At 48.6% G+C, this 20,235-nt stretch overlaps 1 protein-coding gene across 1 annotated transcript in view; it reads left to right on the top strand.

The window, feature by feature from the left end:
• CHRM1 (cholinergic receptor muscarinic 1) overlaps window positions 1–20,235 on the top strand; it is a 52,288-nt gene that overhangs the window by 15,482 nt on the left and 16,571 nt on the right. The window contains exon 2 of the mRNA XM_075004920.1: window positions 15,830–15,956. The gene's annotated coding sequence lies outside the window, so the exon portion shown is untranslated. The remainder of the gene's footprint in view (window positions 1–15,829; window positions 15,957–20,235) is intronic.

Genomic DNA, 20,235 nt, shown 5'->3' with positions numbered 1-20,235 from the left:
TGTGCAGCAGGAGGCAGCTAGAGAGCAATTTATCTTCAGCACATCTGATCATATCAAAGAAGCTGCATAATCACTTTAGCACATATGTGCAATGCAGCTAGACTGCATGTCCAGTTCAAACCATTATGAGCCGATCCTCATCAACACTAGCATCCGTTCACACAGGCTTCAAGGGGCTTTACAGGGGGCACAAATTACTTCTAAAGTCCTTTTATGCTGTCAGAATGGTGGAGCTGGATGAAATCTTTTTGGCTAAAACTTTTTTTCTGGGGGCGGGGGGAGAAGCGAGTTCAGCAACACTGAATAGTGTCATAAATGTATCAGTTTTACCAAAATGAATGAATGAAAAAAGTTCCAAATAAGTTGAAACAATTTTTTAAAACTCCAAATCACTTTTCATTGTGAAAATTCCCTTCCACTTTATTTTTTTAAATAAAAAAGCCTCAGACCAAAACATTTCATTTTGAATCCAATGAACTATTTCCTTTGAGACAAAAATTAAATGTTTTTCAACTTTTCAATTCACCACAAATTGTGGGAGAAAAAAACCCAAGGGATTTTTTTAAATGTTCAAAATTGCCAGCAAAGGCAAAACACCATTATTTACACAGCTCTAATGAAGGGGACTTGCCAACAGAATTAGCCAATACTACTCCAATGTTGTAGTAGTTCATGAACCTTTCACACTGCTCTGGACTCTCAGAAGTCACAGTTAAGGAGGAAACTGAACAACAAGACTGAGGGAGTGAGGTGTAATGGGCTAGAGCAGGTGGGAGCTGGCATTCTCAGGGGTTCTACCATCAGCTTTGAGAGTTACCCTTATTGTGTAGTTATCCTCCATCTACTTTGCCGTGAGGACTTCTTGAAGCATGCTTTGTCAGGAACCTGGCCCTTGACAGTTCTGCCATGGGTGACCCTAAAGGGATACATGACTCCCAGCAGCATCGCTCTTGGGGTCATTCAAATATGCAAGCCCCTTCACCACTATAAGAAGGAAGCAGAGATTGGCTTTCAGTCATAGTCGACAGCTTCCTGCTCTATCGGGAAACATCTGTCTTCACTGTAATAGAACTTACGATTCAAGGACAGGCCTTATCAGCCACCTGGGGATCCATAAGTCCCATGGAAGACGATCTTACTTAGCAATGAGTGATTGCCCATCATAATTACCTGGGAGCAGAGATTATGTCTACACTACACAGAAGATACCTTCTGACAGAAACTTCTGTTGACAGATCACAGCCAGGCTGCTAAATGGATCAAAAGAGCGATCCACTCTGTAGATGGAGAGCAGCCCAGAATCACAGCCGACACTGTCATGTCTCTCAACAGAAGGCCCCCCCCCGGAAGGTCCAGACCAGCCTTCTGTTCATAGATCTCTGTCGACAGAGGCCTTCTGCCTCAATGGGGAGTGGCAGAATGCTGTGGACAGAGGTGCCACGTTCTGTTGATTTACTGTAGACAGAACGCCTTGTGAATGTGGACTCTCCCTGGGTTTTGTCGACAAAACCCTCTCGTGTAGACAGAGCCAGAGCGAATAGTCCAGTAATCAGAGCAGCCAAGTCAGGATTTGTTTCTCCTCCTGGCTGGAACACGGGTGGGAGTCAAGTCTATCGCCAGCCCCATCGCCAGCTCTTGCAGAGGAATGAGGTCTGACACTTTGAGCCCAGAAGCGGGAGTTGCGGATCTCTTCCTTGTTCTTTCACTGCCGGACTGCGTGAATTTGCAGGCCAGAGATGGTCTCAATCTGTGCCTCAGATGCCCTATGTCATGAGTGCTTGGAGCACTATAAACAAAGGGCTGGAAATGAAATTCTTCCTCCATTCATTTCAGTGCCAAGCCTGGGTGCAAAGTACTAACATTCAGCCTGCTCCACCCCATACCTGGAGTAAGGTGTAAAGATTTGTAAAGAAAAATGCAGAGGTTACAAGCAAAAGCTTAGCTTTCAGCGCAAGAGGAGCCCCTTCTCGACTCCCAGGCACATGATGAATGATGCAAAGGGTAAGACACAAGCCACTTGGGAAGCCAGGCTCAATTGCCTGCTCTGCCACAGACTTCACGTGAGACTCTGGTTAGGTCACATAATGAACAGGAATCAGAGGGGTAGCCATGTTAGTCTGGGTCTGTAACAGCAACAAAGGGTCCTGGGGCACCTTATAGACTAACAGAAAAGTTTTGAGCATGAGCTTTCGTGAGCAAAGACCCACCTCATCAGATGCTGGTCATGGAAATGAACAGGACTGATATCAATGGGGTCCATGGACCTCTGAGGATCTGGGACTTTTTTTGCTCTGTGCTCCTGTTCTCCCCTGCCACCCCCTGCAATGTATTACAGGGATAGCAGCACTGCTCTGCTTCAAGGGACTGTTGCGAGGAGAACATATGTTAAAGCTGGTTCTGTTTGTCTGGCAACTAGTGTTAGAAGATATTGACCAGGGTTCACAATATACTGTGAACAGCTCAGATGCAAAAATAATAGGAGATATAAGACAGATGTTTGCAGGATCAGGTCCAAAGATAAACTTTGAGGGCAGGATGTGGCCCATTCTCATTGGGTTCTGCCCGTCCCAGCTGCTAGCACAAATGCATGCAACCTTCTCCTGACCCTTTTAGCTGGTGATGCCTTTAATTGTGTATGTGCTGCACAGAGCCCATTTCAGCCCCAATCAACCTCGCTGATGACAACCAGACTCCAGCACTTCCATTTATCAAAGCTAATATAAATATTTCCTGCCGAAGAACAGAACCCTAATAAGTGAACTCTCCTGGCCAACGCAAAGGGAGAGGAGTTGGCACGAGAAGCTCAAAATGCACAGGCTCTGCCATGGCTCTGTGGCCCTAATCCTCAGTTGCACTAAGTCTCTTTTATACCCTGGCAGCTTCAAATCCGCTCCTTAGCAGGGGGGACACCCGGGCAGTCTTCCACCTATTTTTTTCCATCCATGGGTGGAATGAATTTTGTTATATGCATTGAGACATGTGCGGCTATGTATCACTCGTACAAACACATGCTGCCAATCATAGGCGCTCTGCTAATCTGCTGGGCAGCACCTGAATCTCTCCTAGGTGGCCGCCCAAGTGCTCAGCTTACAGGGAACACTGCTCCCTGGGGTTAGGCTTCTGGGGCTTGCTGAGTAGGGGGACAGACCGGGAGCTTAGCCAGCTAGACCTGTGCTCTGGCTGTTGTCTCCTCCTCCAGCCCTGTACTGACTGCCACTGCGTTGGAATTTTCACAAGGCCACTGCACCTACAATAAGTCACAAGCCTTGCCAGGAGCTTAGCTTCCATCTACGCACCTGAAGAAGTTTGAGCTCTGAGTGGTTTTAAAAACTGGGACATAGGAAGTGTCCCAATGATAACTGCTCGGTGCTGAGCCATTGAGAAATCCAGCCCTTAGCTGTTTGTGCAGCACGCACCACAACAAGCCCCTGATCTCAGGCTGTACCTGTACAGCATACACAGAGCAGGGGCCTCAAATGATAATTAGGATGCATAACAAGAGGCTGCTTTTATCACATCACCAGAGGTGCTGAGGAGCTACAATTCACTGCACAAGTCAGTGGGAAGGGTGGGGGCACATACCACTCACTGGCTCATGGGTTACAACATCCGCACTTGTGAAAACTAAGGACCCTCAGCACTATCTCAAGGTACAGACATCTGAGGCACTTCAGCATAGCCCTTCTGCCAGGTGTTGCTGGAAGCAAAAAGGCCCAAGAAATTCCCGACCAGTGTCATGGGAGTTGTGTACAGCAGGATGCAGTACCCCTGCTCCCACTGGGGGTGCTGCTCTTCGGGCAGCAGTACACCTGGCTGGAACAAGAAGAGTTCTGGCCCTGTAGGACATGGCTTGCAGGGAGTGGCGGGGAGAGGAAAAGATAAGGAGATGCAGGCTACAATGGAGCTAAAGCAGATCACATTGGAGGGCTGTCCACACATGCTCCCTCCTGCCTCCTTTGGGTACCAAACACTGCTGACTTTGGTTACACAGAGACTCAGACTAAATGGAGAAAATGAACCCTTCCAGTCTATGGAACTGGGAGAGCAGCTTTGAAAACAGCCTGGGATTTGGGCTTCCCGATCAAATGCAGTATCAGAGTCAGACTGTGAGTGCAGAACGGAGTTAATGCCCACAGGGGGGAGGGAGGCATATCTCTGCAAAGTCCCATATATCCTCCATTGTATTGACACCCAGGCGCTTTGCAATCTGAACACACTTTGCTTCACAGCACTTCTCTCTGTCACCAGCAGGGAAACTGAGGCATGGAAAGACTAAGGCCCAGCTCCTCAGAGGTATTTAGGCACTTAGGTCCCACATTGATTTCAAACAGCAACTTGGCCAATATGTCTCCGTCTGAGAAGGGTCCCTGGTCTCTGAAGAACTAAGCTAGCACCCTAACTCTTCTAGCTGGGATACAGGGACCAACAACTTACATGGAATAATAAGGCTACAACTGAACCCTAGACTTTCAGGTCTGTCAGTATAAACGGTTACAGGAGCAGAGATGAGTAAGGCTGTAAACCTTCCTGCTTCTGGCCATGATACAACTGGGATCCAAAAGAAAACAGTCACCAGGAAGCTGGCCAACATCCCCCGAGGCCAGATGGACATGCTAGTCTGACAATTCTGACATCCCTAGAACAATAGCCCCAAATCCCACATCATCACTGCTGTAAGCTGGGGTCTAAGAGCTGCTCTTCAAACAAGGAATCTCATGCCATGAGGTTAGTGGGCGGGTTTGTTTGAGGTGCATCGTGATATTTACACAAGGATCAACAGAAAGACAAGAAATACAGAGACAACAACATAAGCTGCAGGTAAACTTCTGCATTTTTACCTGCTTGCCTCCTTCTCAGGCACAAATTGGGTTAGAAGCAAGAGAGGAAGAAGCAAAGCCATGTGGGACTGGAGCACAGAAGCGTCGTAATCCTGCACTAGCATTTAGACAAAAACAATGCAAGTTACTCTCCATATGGAACTCCCTCAGGTAGAGCAGCTGCTGCTCGCTTGCTAGGCACGCATTAGGTGCTGGTGGGTGTTATCAATGCAATGTTTTACAGAGAAAGGTGGGCTTACAGGTAAGGTGCTAGGCTAACCTGGACCACCGAAGAGCTCAATTCATTTCCCAGCTCTGTCTCAAACTCCCTCCATGACTTTGGAGACATTGCGGCCTAGTGAATAGAGTAGTGGGCAAACCACACCAGCATCCTGAGCTTTAGTTTCCCTGTCTGCAAAATGTAAAACTGAGAAGTGCTTTGAGATGTGCGGATGCAAAGCAATGTATAAGAGCTACAGACATTCTCTCTGTTTCCCCAGAGGAACAGTCCTGCCTTGCGCATGTAGCTTGTGATCTCCTTGGGACAGAGGCTCCCTCCCAAACTGTGTACACAGAGAGTGGTGGTGTCCGCGTTGGAAGGCAAATGTAGCTGCGCCGGATTGTTTTCTTCCTCAGACTCCTCCCTATGCTAAAACCCATTAAACATAGCTTGTAGCATTTAAGTCATGGTGCGATTTACAAAAGAATGAGTCATTTTGCTCTCCAGATCTGTTCATTTCTAAAGGACACGGCACGTCCTCTGCAGAATTTGCAAGAGATTTTGTCTTTTCTAATGAAATAAGTTGCAGGGTGAAACCGCTCAGGCACTAATGTGCAACACACAGAACACCTGGGTTCAGTTCCCAGCTCTGCCACTGACCTGCTGTGTGACCTTGGGCAAATCCGCATCCTCCTCTGTACCCTTTTCCACTCCTACCCTTTGTCTGTTTCGACTGTGGGCTCTTTGGTTCAGGCTGTCTCTGCCATTATGTATTTGTGGAGCACACAGTACAACAGGGTGCTGATGTCTGTCGGGTTTGTGCCATGACTGGTCCAACAGGCACCAGCTGCAGCCAGGGTCTGTGCAGCATCCCCTTCGGCAGGGCCCCTATCTGAGTCAAGGTTTGTGAAGCACCCACTACGATATGGGCCTCAATCACAGTCATTATCTCTAATTCCCAGTTTGTTATAGCCCTAATCTGGGTCCATGTTGTAAATATAAGTATATACATGAATGTGCAACTCAGGACACCTGGCTTCAGTTCCCAGCTCTGTGGCTTTTTCCACTCCCTCCTTTCACCAGTCTCTATTGTGAGCAGCTTGGGGCAGACTGTCTACCACAGGCCTGCCGATAGGGGGCAAAGGGGCAGTTGCCCTTGTGGTTCAGAAGGGCCTGAGCCTCCCAGATGCCACCACTACCACAGGAGTGACAGTAGCTTGAGCCCCAGGCCCTTTAAACTACTGCTGGAGCACTGCATGGGCGGCAGGAGGCAGCTCAGCCTGCTCCCGGCTTCACTGAGGGCTGGTTATCCCAGACCCCACCCCTCCAGGAGCATGGAGCCAGGCCCTTCCCCTTGCCTTGCCCTGCCCAGGGGCCCAGCAAGTCTGTCAGCTTCCCTAGTCTACCACTATATATTTGTGCAGCACCAAGCGCAGCAGGGTCCGGGAGTGAGCGCTATGCCCAGCGCAACAGACCCCAGTTGTGGTCAGGGTCTGTGCAACATGCAGCCCAACAGGCTCTTCCCCACCATGGGGTGGGAGGAATCTGTGATGTACCCAGCCCTGCAGGGTCCCAGTCTCAGTCAGGGGCCAGGCAGCACCTACACAGACCGGGACTGCTGATGGGAAGGTTTCTAGGTGACCAACTCCTTTTGCCTGATTCACAGACGTGCTGAGCAGTTACAATTCACTGTACAACCCATGCGAGCTGGGGTAGGAGGGGCAGCAGGGGAAGGTTGGGACAGGGACATAACACGCACACTGACCAGTGGCTTACACGAGCACCTGTGAAAAATTAATGTTACACAGGCAGATATTTGGGTCATTTAAATACCTTCTGCCAGGTGTCCTTGGCAGCAAAAATGTCTAAGTTCCATTTCTAAGGATTTCCTCTCACAATTTCAACAGCATTGCCTCAATCCTCTGTCCAGAAACCCGGGGACACTAATCCTCTAAGTGTCCTTGAGAGACACCATCTCTTTCAAGCAAACCCTGAGTGTGGGAGTTTAATAGGGGAAAAAGAACAAAACACAAGAAAGGCAACAATTAATCACAATTAACAGTAGTCTGAACCTCTATCCCCTTCTCACCACTGAGTGTGGCTAATGAGACAACCCATTCTATCACTGGGCACTCTTCCCCTCCCTACTTACCGTTTGTTGTACAAACTTTATGCAGGCCAGTTTCAGGCTGGTTATTCTCAGCCACCAAGCGAAGAGCTGCCTTGAGGAGTGCTCAGGGAAGCTCTCAACACCCTCCCAGCCAACATGACTACTACCTGGATACCACATGGGCAAGACCCCTCAACAAGAAAATCTCCAAGACACCTGAGCAGTATTCCTTATGGTACAGATCCCTTTAAATAATTCTCTTGAGTCTGAAAACATCGGAAACACAAAATAGAACCATAGTTTTCTCTTCTGTAGCCACCCTCACAGTCTCACGCATTTCCCAGATGGTGCTTGCCGTTAGGGTGACCCCTCTTCCCAGGCGCATTTGGTGCAGTCCTGTTGCCCTTTCATTTCCCAAAAGGGATATGGAAATTTCATCACCCTCAAACTCAAAACTTAACCAGAATTTTATCAAAATGCTCCAAACTATCACAGAAGTTAAATGCAAATGAGGACTGGCACATTCAATTGTTTCCCCTTCCTCTCCCGCAGATGGCAGTGGAGACCTCCCTCTGCTTTCCAGTTCCTGTCCATCTGGCATTCTCAGCTAGCTCAGGGACGCTCTTCTCCCTGTTTGCCAATAGGCATCAGTAGCGAGATCCCTACTCATAGGGTTTCAGGCCACCAGGCACACATAAAATTTGTAGTCCCTTCTGAAAGCCCCATGTCCTATTACTCATTTGAATTGCAGTGTTAGCATAGAGGTCTCTACTGAGATTAAGACCTCATTGTGCCAAGTTCTACGCAGTCCCTGACTGAAATTATGGCTTCATATGTACAGGTCCTGCAAAGACAGAGTGAGAAATAGTCCTCAACCCCAAAGGCTCTCAGCCAAATATACAAAAGTCAGGTTATTATCCCCATTTTACAGAGGGGGAAACTGAGACATAAAGCAATGAGTGAGAGGGGATTTGATAGCAGCCTTCAACTATCTAAAGGTGGGTTTCAAAGAAGATGGAGACAGTCTGGTCTCAGTGGGGACAGATGACAGAACAAAGAGCAAGGGTCTCAAGTTGAAGCAAGGGAGACTTAGGTTGGCTAATAGGAAAAAATATTTTATGAGGAGGGTAGTGAAGTTCTGAAAGGGGTTACCTAGGGAGGTGGTGGAATCTCCTTCCCTAAAGGTTGTTAAGTTCGGGCTTGACAAAGCCCTGGCTGGGATGATTTAGTTGGGATTGGTCCTGCTGTCAACAGGGGGTTGGACTCACTGACCTCCTGAGGTTTCTTCCAAATCTATGATGATATGACTTCTCCGTAGTCCCACAGGGAATTTGTGGCACCAATGGTAATGGAAGTTATTCTGTGTCCGGGATCAATGGTGTAACCACAAAACAGTCCTTCTACCTGGAAAGAAATGGCCTCTTCTGCTCCAACGGGCAAACTGACAAACAGTGGAAGTGAAGCCTTACAATACTGACTGTGTATTTCAAGAGGGTACTGCCCTCATTTTCAAAGGGGCCTGTATCCTCCATAGCTTGAGCCAGCCCTCTATGCTTTTCAGCTACAGCAAGAATTGAGAGCCCTATGGGTGGCTTAGGGGATCTGACCACTTTGGTGGTTCCAGATAAGTATGAGTGCTGTGGCCTAGTAATAAAAATAATGTTTTTGAATCGAGCAGACTGAGGTGTTGCAAGACCCAACAGCTGGAAGCTGAAGTCAGCAGCATTCCAACGGTCAATAAGAGGCACATTTTAAACAAGGAAGGTGATTAACGATGGAAGCAGATTCCTGGAAGATGAGATAAATTCTCCATCACTGGAAGGTTTTAAATCAAAGGAGGTCTTTCTAAGAGACATATTCTACTTAAGCCACACACATTTTGGGCTGGGAGCATGGAGTGGGAGTCTCTGGCCTGACTAAAGCTGTCTGGACTTTTCCAATTTTTAAGATTTCAGAGAAAAATCACAAACAAAATAATGTCACCCCAGTGCCTTGCCAGAGTGATAGGTCAAGTACCTCCCACTCCCCTTCTCCTCTGTAGGCTAGCAGTCTACTATGCTGCAATAAAATACAATGCCCACCCTGAACAGCTCACTATCTGAGAAGACAAGGGGCACATTTGGAGGATGAGGAAACTGAGGCACAGATTAGTGAAGTACCTTGTTGTAGGTCACACAAAGATGGTGAGAGAGGCAGCAGCAGAGACCTCAGCATTCCTTACTACTAATGTCTAGCTGATTAAACTCACTTCCTTACCAGAGCTGGCACTTCAAATAGGAGTCCTGAATCCCAGTACCCTTGTGATTAGGGTGACCAGATGTCCTAATTTTAAAGGGACAGTCCTGTACCTAAGCCCTTTTACAGGTGTCCTGACTTCCATGAAAATGTGCAAATTGTCCCTTATTTTCTGTCTCCCCCATCTATGGGGGGTTACCTCTTGTTGGCCACCGGGGAAGGGGAAGGGATCCAGTGGCCAACAGTGTGGGTAAGAATGTAAGGCTGGTGGCAGGGAGAAGGTGCAGGACACAGAGCTGGCTGCTCACCCTGCTGTGTCAGCACAGCCAACCCCCCCTCCCCCCCCCGCATACTGGCTCCCAGCCAACAGGGCCCCACCCCCCTACCATTTCTAGCTGGCACTGGCTGCAATGATTGGTGACTACATGTTGCTTCTGCTGCCCAGCCATCAGCCCGTCACATGCTCTCTGTCCACTCCTGGCTTTGCCCCTTCAAGGCCCACTCCCACCCCCCTGCTCCTCCATAACCCCCCAGGCAGGGCAGTTCTTGCTCCCAGCGCTATGTGAAGAACCAGCCCCGACTGCAGCACTGAACTCCCCAACAACCTGTCCAGCAGGCTTCTTCCTTCTTTCACTGCCTCTGGCTGGCCCAGTGCCCTGGCAAGCCCAAGAGCCTCTGGCCTGGGGCACTGGCCAGGAAGAGCTGAGCCCTGCATGTGCCAAGCCCAATACAGCACTGGCACAGGGAAGCCTCTCAGCTAAACTCTGGAGCAATTGGCAGGCAGGTGGTCAGAGCGATTTCCAGACCGTTCACACCCCATACCTGCAGGCTGCACAGTCTCTGGGCCATGGACTTCACACCCTCTTTAACTCCCACCCCTAGTCCTGGACCCTGCTCCCAGGGAACATGGTGCTGGTCCATCCCCTAGGATCCCTTATCTGTTGACCCACCTGTCTTGCTCATTTGCTGAAGCCCCTGCAGACAGGTTTCCTGGTCCCTAGTGCCCAATGCACCCTTACGCCTTAACCCCTTCCTACCATGCTGTAGCCAGGGGGACAGGAGGCAGCTATGTGATACTGGTGGCCAGAAGCAGCCTGAGCTGTCTTATCACACTGTGTGGGCTGGAAGGGACAAGCTGCTTCCTGTCACATGGGAGTGGTGGCAGGGGGAAGAGATGAGCTCTGCCAGATGATCCCTTCTCCTCCTCCTGCGTCTTGAAGCAGCTCCAGCCTCTTCTCTCCTGCACAGTGCTGAAAGATGGCTGCTGGCTGCTTTCTGGTGCAAACCGTGGCAGAAATCTGGGTGGCATGTGACCGTGTACGCCTCCCCAACAATGCCCCAGGAAGACACTGTGCCAAGTGCCAGGAGAGGTGGACCTGCCCTGGGAGCCGAGCCAGGCATGGGCATTGAAGAGCAGTGGGCAGGGAGGGCCGGGTTGGTCACTTACCCCTGCAAGGTGAGAGAGGTGTATGCAAATGTGTGCGTCACCTCTCCCCATCTGAACTCTAAAGCCTTAAATAGGTAGATAAAAAAAATCCAGCTCTGCCGGATTTCTTTTAACAGAGGCTCAGTCAACTTGCGTTCATTGGAATGTTGATTTAAGTGAGTGCCTTTGAACTCACTTCAGTATTAGTAATTGTACTGGTTGCCTTGTATTTATATGGTCACCTACTCCTGGTCTAACCACTAGACTTCCTGCCCCCCAGAGCTGCGAATAGAACCCAGGAATCATCAATTTATAGCTTTTAAGACCAGAAGGGACCAGCAGATCATTCCATCTGGCCTCCTGCATACATCAGCCAGATAGTGCTACCCAGTTACCCCTGTACTGGGCCCACTCACTTGCACTTAATGAAAATTTTAAGCATTAACTGAATAATTGCTGGCCCTGACTACCAGCACCCCACCCCACTGAAACCACTAGATGCCCATTCCCCACTCTGAGCTGGGAACAGAACCCAGGAGTGCTGGGTGCCAACCCCACTGCTGTCCTCCTACAGCTTGCTCAAAACTGAGACTAGAACCCTGGAGTGCAAACTCACAGTCCAGTGATGCTGACCACTAACCCCACAAGGATTAGAAAAAGCCTACTCTAGGTATTTTTAATGTGTCCATTGTAAACACGGGTGCACTAGCAGGAGAATTTCCAGCAGCTCTAGAGAATGTATTATTCCCTCTACTCAGGAGTGGTAAAGCCACATATGAGTATTGCTTCCAGTTCTGGACCCCACAGTATAGCAAGGATGTGGATGCATTGGAGCAGGGCCCACTGAGGGCAAAGAAAATGATTAGGAGGCTGGAGCACATGACCTATGAGGAGAGGCTGAGGGACTTGGGCTTATTTAGTTTGCAGAAGAGAAGAGTGAGGGGCAATTTGCTAGCAGCCTTCAATTGCCTGAGGTGGGGCTCTAAAGAGGATGGAGTGAGGCTGTTCTCAGTTGTGAGGGATAGTAGAACAAGGAGCAATGGTCTCAAGTTAGAGAGAGAGAGGCGTAGGTTAGATATTAGGAAGAACTATTTCGCCAGGAGAGTAGTGAAACACTGGAAAGTGTTACCGAGAGAGGTGGTAGAATCTCCATCCCTAGAGGTTTTTAAGTCTGAGCTTGACAAAGTCCTGCCCGGGATAATTAAGTTAGGGTTGATCCTGCTTTAGGCCAGAGGCTGGACTCGATGACTGTCTGAAGTCCCTTCCAGCCCTAGGATTCTATGATTCTACAAATGTGTTTCTGACAATCTCTTCATGGCTACATCTGTGAAAATCAAAAAGCAGAGTTTGTTGTACTTGTGCTGTCCTTATAACCAGGCAAAGCTACATTCACGGATTCTTAGGGAGGTTGAACAGAACTATATTTAGATTACCAGTCCAAAAACAGTATGAGAAATGTAGTGTTGACTTTATTAGCAAAAGACCGTAATCATCCCACAGCTATCTCTGTGGCAGCTAACCCAAGATGGCTCTGCAAACTTCCTCCATTTGGCAGAGTATTTTAAGAATAAGGTTATGTGACAACCAGTTGGAATTCTCCTAACCAAAATCACTGTATTACCCCACCTCCGCCTCATCGAATGCCACTCCTCAACTACGACAACTCCCTGACACACCAGCTTGTATGCCTTGCCAGCAAACTCTTCAGGGCTCTGCCAGCCCAAACCTTGCCTATCAGGTAACTATCAGTGAACTCAAGCACCTAAGTTCCTCAGAAAGAACAAGAAGTCCTGTGGCACCTTCTAGACTGCCAGATATTTTGGAGCATAAGCTTCCGTGGGCAAAGACCCACTTTGTCAGATGCTGACGAAGAGCGTCTTTGCCCCGGAAGCTTATGCTCCAAAACATCTGTTAGTCTAGAAGATGCCACAGGACTTGTTGTTGTTTTTGAAGATACAGATTAACTCAGCCACCCGTCTGACACTAAGTTCCTCAGAGTTGTCTTTTTGCAATGCACAGTCCTATCACTGTCTGCCAGCAGAGGTTATTATGTTCACTGTGCCCTTAAAAAGGCATCTTGCTACCTTCACTGAGATTAGCAAACACTGCTTTCATCGAAGCATTAAACTGGTTTAAAATAAACCTAAAACAAGTTTATTAAACAAAAAGACACAGGCTTAAGTGCTACCATTGCTAAGGAATAGAGATAGAAAGGGCTACAGGCAAACAGAAGTTGAAGTACAGTTCTACGACATGACTAACTAACTAGAATTTCTTGTGCAAAGAAATGTTTCTGGCTGACTAGATTCTCTGTCCAGCACCCTAAACAGAGCTCAAAGTGCTCTGTTCCTTTGTCTCCACCAGTGGAGAAGAACTTAGACATTCTCTCCCCATTTTAAACAGAACGGTAAGTAGGAGACCATCCGACCTGTTTTTAACAGGACAATCCTGTATTCAACCTCTCGTGCAGGTGTCCTGTTTTTTTAAAAAAAAATGGGGAAAATGTCCTGTATTTTCTGCTCTCTGCTGGTCAATCAGCAGCCAGCGCAGTCCCAGCCACGTCTTGTTTGAAGCTGGCAGGTGAGTGTGGGCAGGCAGTGCCAGTCTGGGAGCATGTGTTGGTCTCAGGCCAGGTGGAGAGATAAGAACAGGGAAGAGGAAATATCAGTTAGGAGGAGAGCCAGCTCTGCATGTGTATGTGGGGGGAAGGGGATGTGTCACCTAGCACAGGGTTCTCAGCTGGGTTCCATTAGCCTTTTGAGTCTGAGTCCCATCATCCTTGGTGTACTTGAAGCAGAGCTGTGGGGCTGAAGCCTCAATACCTGGTATGCCCCACCCATGGAAGCTGAAACCTTGATCCCCAGTGCCTCCCTCACTGGGCTGAAGCCTGATCCTTGGCATCTCCCCTGCTCCTTGCAAAAGCTGGGAGCTACAAGGTAGCGGGGAGGGATAGGTCTGTGGTTCGAGCCTTGGCCTTGTGAAACCCATAGTTGTGAGCTCTAAATTGTTGAGGAGGCCATTTACGGTCTGGGGCAAATACGTTAAAAAACAAAAAAAATTGTCAGGGAGGGTGCTTGGTCCTGCTGAGAGGTAAGGGGGCTAGACTTGATGACCTCCCAAGGTCCATTCCAACTCTACGAGATAAGTATGGAACTTCCATTTCCTGCTGGAGGCAAAACGCTTCTCCTCCCTTAATTATCCCAAAAGGGGCCATTTAGCCTTGAGTTCGCATGTGTTGCATGCAAAATACTAAATGAAAGTGTTGGGGAATTGGTTCTAAACAAAATCAAGTCACAAAAGCAGATAGCATAAGTTCATGGAGTCATCTCAAGAGCCATCTGCTTTCATATCACCCAGGGTCCCAGTGAAAATGCACTCGTAAAACACAGCCTTCTAACCCTGCTGACCCTGCTACTCTTTGCGGAGAAGACAGAATACGATTGTAATCCTGACTTTGAACCTCGTCCAGTAGCTTTCATCCAATTAGCTCAAAGTGCTCTCACATTTCAACTGTAAATTGTATTGCAATCATCTAAAAGGCCTTACTAACGCTGAGGGCTCCCCATCCCACCGTGCCAACCCCAGTTGGGACCCCCATCCCACTGGGGAATGCACCAGCCCCAACTGGAACTGGAACCCTACTGTGCGGGGAGCTGCACAGACACATTTTAAAACAGTCTCTGTCCCACAAGCACTTGCCATCTAAACAGTCAGGGTAGAGAAAGGACAATATGGGACATAGAGGCAAAGTGACTTGTCCAAGGTGACATGGCAGATTTGCCTCCTGGCAGTGCAACTCAGGAATTTTATCTCCCACTCCCCTGGTTCTAACCACTAAACATCACAACTCTCCCAGAGGGGCTAGAACCCAGGAGTCCTGGTTTCCATCTCCCTTCTGTTTTAAACACAGTACTGTCATACAACAGCCAATATATGGATCTATGGCCAAAACACACAGCCAGCACATGAGAGGGTCTGGATGAGATGCTCCTGTGCTTTCCCAGTCTATTCAAAGCAAACTGTGCAGCCAGTGATAAGTAGCTTCTGTCCAGCGTCTCTTACCCATATTCACATTCACTCTCTCTGATCCCCAGAAAAATTCTGCTTTAAATCACCTCCTTCGGGGCATGCAAAGAATATGATGGTCATGAGCCATGAAGCTGGGGGTAGAGAGAGTACAGCTAAAATTGATTTATCCGCAATCAACTTCCACATCTGTCCACACAGAGGAAGGTCAAGGGGAGTGTTTCTCCCGTCAACCCCCGCGAGCATCATTTTGCATGTGTGAAATGAAACCCAGAATACTGACACTCAGGGAGTCGATTTTCTGCTGCAGTGTGGCTCTACCTTAACATCCAAGCACTCCACAAGTAGGAAAACATTTAACTTCGAACACCCCTCTCCTTATCAAGGAGGAAACTGAAGCACCGGAAAACTCAGCCTGAGCTCCTCAAAGGTACTAAGGCAGCTTAGTCCAAAAGATTGCAAACAGCAGGTTGTCCAAGAGCACTATATCACAGACTTAACACTTGTTGGCCGAAGTCCTAAGCATTGGTCACTCCATCACAACAAAAGTACGTGCAGCAAAAAGGTTCCATGCATAAGTAGCTGCAGTTGAACCCAAGACTTTCAAGATGGCCCATACAAAGTGATTTCATGTGAGTTACAGGAGTAGAGATGAGTACATCTGTAAATCTTCCTCCTTCTGACCACGATGCAGCTGGGATTCAGGAGAAAACAGTCACAGGGGTGCTGGCCAGTGTCAGAGGCCAGATGGACATGCTGGTCTGACCTGGTTTGGCAATTCTGTCATCCCTAGAACAATAGCTCCAAGAGCTAAGAGCTGCTCCGGCAGCCCCTTTTTCAAACAAGGGCTCACATGCCATCAGGTTAGTGGGCGGGTTTGTTTGAGGTGTGACGTGATATTTACACAAGGATCAACAGAAAGATGAGAAATACAGTGACAACAACTTAAGCTGCCGGTAAACTTCTGCATTTTTACCTGCTTGCCTCCTTCCCAGGCAAAAGTTGGGTTGGAAGAAAGAGAAAAGCAAAGCCACGTGGGTACGGAGCACAGAAGGGCTGTAATCCTGTGCTAGCCTTTGGAGAAGGACAACGCAGATTACTTTCCACATGGAACTCACTGAGGTACAGCAGCCGCTGCTCACTTTCTAGGCATGCATTAGGTGCTGGTGGGGTGTTATTAATGAAACGTTTTGTAAAGAAGGGTGGACTTACGGGTAAGGTGCCAGGCTAAACTGAACCAGTGAAGAGCTTGATTCATTTCTCAGCTCGGTCACTAACTCCCTCTGTGACCTTGGAGACTGTGTGGCCTAGTGAAATGGCTCTCAGCCTTTCAAACTACTGTCCCCCTTCTGGACTTTGATTTGTCCTGCATACCCCAAGTTTCACCTCACTTAAAATTTACTTCCTTACAAAATGAGACCTAAAAATACCAAAGCATCCCAGCATGTGATTACTGAGAAATTGCTTATTCTCTCATTTTTGCCTTATAATTATCAAATAAATCAACTGGAATATAAATATTGTAGTTACCTTTCAGTGTACAATATACAGAGCAGTTTAAAAAAGTCATTGTATGAAATTCTGGTTTGTACTGACTTCACTTGTGCTTTTTATGTAGATTGCTGTAAAACTAGTCAGTTAGCTAGATAAGCTGATGTACCCCTGAGGCTACCCAGAGGTCTTCCACAGTGTACCTCTACCAGTAGTTGAGACCCACTCACCTACAGGACAGAGCACTTGGCTATCTCCACATTACCTTGAACCTACGTTCCTATGGAGGGCTGGTGCTTATTCTACAGTTCAGCTGCTGGAAGTGGGCGTCCTATGCCTAGCACAGCCACTGACCTTCTGAGGAGCTGGGCAAACCACATCACCGCCCAGTGCCTCAGTTTCTCTGTCAGTAAAATGCAAAATTGTGAAGGGCTTTGAGACGTGAGGATGAAAAGCTGTGTACAAGAGCTACGTATTACCTCAGTTCCTCAACATGAACAGTCCTACATTGTGCACGTAGCTTGTAATCTCCTTGGAATCAATGCTCTTTCTAGAGGGCTGGCAGCTTTTGCAAGCCCCTAGGCAAGGTGTGATGGGGAGCCTGGCTTCATGCCCCCAGAAGGGGCAGGCCACAGATGGAAGGGGCACGGCCGGGGCACCCAGCCTTCACAGCTGCACAGATAGCACAACACAGTGATTTAAAGGGCTCAGGGCTCCAGCCACTGCTGTCACAGTAGCAGCAGCCCCGGAGCCCCGGGCCCCTTTGAATTGCCAGGCCCCAGGGTAATTGCCCCCTTTGCTTCCGTGCTCAGCAGGGCTGGCTTTCTCCCAAAGTGTGGGTATGAATAAGGCGGTTGGTGGTCTTTGTTCTGGGAAGAAAAAGTAGCTGTGATGAGTTGTTTTCCTCTTCCGACCTCCCTGCTGTGCAAAACATCATCAGATGTAGCTCGTAATGTTTAAGACATGGTGTGATTTACAAAAGAATGACTCATTTTGCTCTCCAGATCAGTTCATTTCTAAAGGACATGGCACGTGCCCTGCAGAACCAGCAAACGACTTTGTCTTTTCTAAATAAATAAGTTGCAGGGTGAAACGGCTCAGGCATTAATGTGCAACACACAGAATACCTGGGTTCAGTTCCCAGCTCTGCCACTGACTTGCTGTGACACCTTGGGCAAGTTCCTGTCCTGCTTTGTGCCTGTTTCCACTCCCACCCTCTGTCTATTTCAGCTGGGAGCTCTTTGGGGCAGACTGTCTGCCATGTTGTATTTGTGCAGTACCAGGCACAACAGGGTGCTGAATTTAGTTGTGATCTCTGCCATGCCTGGCATAATGGGCCCTAGTGGTGGTCAGGGTCTGTGCAGCACATGGCAGGACAGAGTTTGTGTAGCATCCAGGTTGGCATGGCCCCAGTTTAGTCAGGGGTCTGTACCCACTGCGATGTGGGTCTTAGTCACAGCCAGTATCTGTTCAGTTTCCAGCTTGTCATGGCCTTAATGTGAGTTAATGTTATAAACGTAACTTTGGTGGAGCTACACTGATTTACAACAGCCGAGCACTCAGCCGACCGCCTAAGGCACCAGCAAACACAGCATTAAAATCAAAAACCTAACTGCGCAGCTAAGTAAATAATCAGTGCCAATTAGAGGCATATTTGAGCCAATTACAAAGCAAAGGGGCCTTGTGCTGTGACAGCAAAGGAGTTTGTCCATATGGCTGATGCTCTCCAGATGACAGAGTGCCTAGGCTTGACTGTGGGTCACCCTTGTTCACATGATCTTTGTACACCTGCCTCCCAGCTGGCCAGCTTGTCAGTCGGTAATTAGAATGATGCTTGCTGGCCTCCAGATAACGATGGGAGCAGTCTTCTCCCTGCCATAGCTTAGCTTGGTTACAAAGGGCAGGACTTCTGCTTTCAGACATTGTCTAGTTTGCAATGTTACTTGACTCCCACAATGAGGAACAAGTTAGCAGGCGGGCCCAGGGAGGGCTAGGAGTCAGGACGGCTAGGTTCTATCCCTAGCTCTGGAAGAGGAATGGCACACACCCATTGTAAGTAACGAGATGAGCAGCCCATCCAAATCTAAAGGCCTGAACGCTCAACAGAGAGGGAGAAGCCAGGGGAGCCAGCAGACTTGCCAGGCTCCCAAGCACAGTGGGAAGGAGGTGGCTCTACACTGCTGGAAGGTGCAGAGCTGGGGCCACCACCCCTCATTGCTGCCTGAACTGCACTACACCACACCCTCCCCCAGTCCTCAGTGCCATCCTGACCACACCACCTGAGGCTCTGGAGTGTGTTGCACAGGGCTCTGGCAGGGATTTAAAGGGCCCAGAATGCTGGCTGCAGCAACCTGGTGCTCTGGGCCATTGTGAACCATTGGACTCCAGGGCAGTTGCCTCCTTTATCGACTCCATCAGCGGGCCAGGGGTAAGCCACTGAATCTGGGTGACCAGCAAATAATTTTTTCATTTGTCCCTCATAGGACAGGAGGGAAGGTCAAAGGTTGAAAATCAGCCCCCCCGCCCCACGCAAGGGACACTGAGCAGAGAATCCCTAGTAGCACCCACCATGCGTCACAGGTTTCTGGAGAGTTAATGGACACCACCGAGTGGGATTCTGCCCAGAACATGACTGGAGAAGGGACAGGAAAGAGGCCCCTCACTGACAGAGTGCTCTCCCTGCACACACAAACTCCCCTCTTGCACTTCTGCATCCTGGTTTGGTGGATGGCCACCAGACGGGGGGTGACTAGGAGGCCTCAAGGCTTTGTGGGCCACAGACAGGTTGTAAGAGGTCAACAAGTCAAGGAGCAAGTGCAACCAGACCCTCAGTAAGAAGATATGGCAGAGCCAGAAGTTACAAAGGGGAGGAGGGGTTAGAAAATGGAACTCTAGTGGTCTAGTCCCAGCTTTGAAATGGTCTAAGAGACTCTAAGGGTTAGAAACCCAGGGACTGGGCATCAGGGCTCCTGGGTTGTATTCCTTTAAGATTGCAGACACAGGGGATTGCAGGCTTAGTTCCAGTTTACGAGTTCTAGGGAAGCAATGACTCTCAGGCTGCAAGCTAAGGGAGCGACTCCCCTTCTCATGTACACAGCCTTGCACCTGTGCAAGTATAAACAGCCACGTGGCCCTGGTAGATGGGTAGAAGCAGTGAAGGCATGGAGGCTGTGCCAAGTATGAACCCAGAAGTTGCAGGAGGGCTTTGTACCCAGCACAGCTAAGCCATGCCTCCACTGTGGATACACTGCTATTTATATTGCTATTTCCTTGATGAGATCTCACACAAATACACGCACAGGAGCAGAGGAAATCACAACCCTCGTTTACAATGTAACCAGACCCTTGAAGAAAGCCAGGGGATAGAGGTCACCTCTCCTTTGGTGCAGTGCTGGCTGGAGGAGCTTAGGGTAGAGATTTCTGTGGAAAGAAATTGCACATGGAGTGTACGTTCCACATGCTGCTAGGGAAATGGACTTCTATGCATTTCTGTAAATAAACAGACTCCATGAAGGACTTTCCTTCCAAAGAAATTCACGCACAATTTCAAACTATGAGGAAGCAATAACAACAGTGGTGGTAAATTTTTACTGGGAGGCTGAAAATCAGAGTGCCTCTGAACACAGAGGCTACATCTACACTACAGAGGTCTTTCGAAGGAAGCTCTTTTGAGCGTCCACCCACAAAAAAGTGGCTCAAAAGAGTGATCTGCTCTTTTGAAAGAGAGCATCCACACAGCCCCTGCTCTTTTGAAAGAGCAGGCCAGGGATCGAAAATGAAGACTGTTCTCTGGAAAGAAGGGCCCTGCGGAGCATCTACATGTGTTTTCTTTCGAAAGAAGCTTTTGAAAGGGGGAGCTCCTCCTCAACCAGGAAAGGACGAGTGATTTTGCAAGAAGCACTATATTCCT

This window comes from Carettochelys insculpta, chromosome 11 (assembly GCF_033958435.1).
Source record: "Carettochelys insculpta isolate YL-2023 chromosome 11, ASM3395843v1, whole genome shotgun sequence".
NCBI lineage: Eukaryota > Metazoa > Chordata > Testudines > Carettochelyidae > Carettochelys > Carettochelys insculpta.
This window is presented reverse-complemented; position numbering and strand designations above follow the sequence as displayed.